At 62.0% G+C, this 1,433-nt stretch overlaps 1 protein-coding gene across 1 annotated transcript in view; it reads left to right on the top strand.

Moving 5' to 3' along the window:
* The first annotated feature begins 1,232 nt into the window (after positions 1-1,232).
* Positions 1,233-1,433, top strand: part of EEF1D (eukaryotic translation elongation factor 1 delta) — a 37,589-nt gene continuing 37,388 nt past the window's right edge. Inside the window, exon 1 of the mRNA XM_019528262.1 lies at positions 1,233-1,337. The gene's annotated coding sequence lies outside the window, so the exon portion shown is untranslated. The remainder of the gene's footprint in view (positions 1,338-1,433) is intronic.

Here is a 1,433-nt window from a genome sequence, read left to right as displayed (position 1 = left end):
CGCCGCATGCGCGGGGTTTTCCCCTCCCCCCCCCCCAGAGGTGGAATGTTCTGTTCCAACCCCCCCTCTTTTACTGTATGTGGGTGCTTCCGGCTGGGCACCCTAGGGGAGGTTTGGGGTGTTCCATGCTTGCCGGGAGGGGGGTGGAGGGCGCATGCGCGGTGGAACGTTTCTTTCCCCTCCCAGTTACTGTGAGTGGGTGTTTCCGGCTGGGCTTCCTAGTGAAGGCTTGGGTTGTTCCATGTTTGCCAGGGATGGGGTGGCAGACACATGCGCAGTGGAGTGCTTCTCTCTCTCCTTCTCCCCTTACTGTGAATGGGTGCTTCCGGATGGGCTTCCTTGTGAAGGCTTGGGTTGTTCTATGTTTGCCGGGGAAGGGGGGGTTATTTCTCTTTTCCCCCAACTACTGCGAGTGGGTGCTTCCGGCTGGGCTTGGGTTGTTCCATGTTTGCCAGGAAGGGGGGTGTATTTCTTTCTCAAGTCTCCTAGCTACTGTGAGTGGGTGCTTCCGGCTCAGCACTTCATTGACTGCTTGGATTGTTCCATGTTTGCCAGACAGGGGGGTGAAGAGAGCATGCGCGGTGGGACATTTCTTTCTCTCTGCCCTCTGGTGAATGGGTATTTCCGGCTGGGCATCCCAGTGGGGGCTTGGGTTATTCCATACTTGCCAGGGAGGGAGGGGTGGAGCGCACATGTGCAGTGGAATGTTTCTTTCTCTCTTCCCCCTATTACTATGAGTGGGTGCTTCCGGCTCAGCACTTTACTGGCTGCTTGCGTTGTTCCATGCTTGCCAGGGAGGGAGGGGTGGAGGGCACATGCGCGGTGCAATATTTATTTCTCTTCTCTCCCCCAGCTACTGTGGGTGGATGCTTCCAACTAGGCATCCTAGTAGGGGCCTGGGCTGTTCCATGTCTGTCCGGGAGGGGGCGGAGTGCGCATGCGCGGTAGAACGTTTCCGTTTTGTGTTCTCCCACCACTCTCCCAGCTGCCGTTAGTGGGTGCTTTTGGCTCGGCACCCTGTTAACCGCTGGGATTGGTCCATTCCTACCGGGGGGAGGGGTGTCTGGCTCGTTCCATGATGTTGGTGAAGGGGTGGCGGCGGGTATAGCGGAACGTTCTATTCCCCCGGGAGGGGGGGGAGATGCCGCTAGGCATAAGGCGCGCATGCGCACCTCGGGCCGGTCCATTCCCGCAGCCGCTGGGGGGGGGCGGGGCGTGCGATGTCCCCGGTGCCTCTCTCCCCCTCCCCCCGCGGTTGGTCGGAGCCGCGGCCCAGAATGCCCCGCGCGGGGGAACCGCCTCCCTTTGCCCGGCTGGAGGCCGCGTGGACGCAGCGCGTGAGTGCGGGGGGGCCCGCAACCCTCCTTCCCCACCCCCACGCGTGGGGCTGGGAGGGCGGGTGCCTCCTGCTCCCCTGTGACCGGGGGGGGTGG

The sequence above is a fragment of the Gavialis gangeticus genome, unplaced genomic scaffold (assembly GCF_001723915.1).
Source record: "Gavialis gangeticus isolate Ggan-Ray unplaced genomic scaffold, GavGan_comp1, whole genome shotgun sequence".
NCBI lineage: Eukaryota > Metazoa > Chordata > Crocodylia > Gavialidae > Gavialis > Gavialis gangeticus.
The sequence above is the reverse complement of the archived record's forward strand: the minus strand, read 5'-3'. Positions and strand labels throughout refer to the sequence as shown.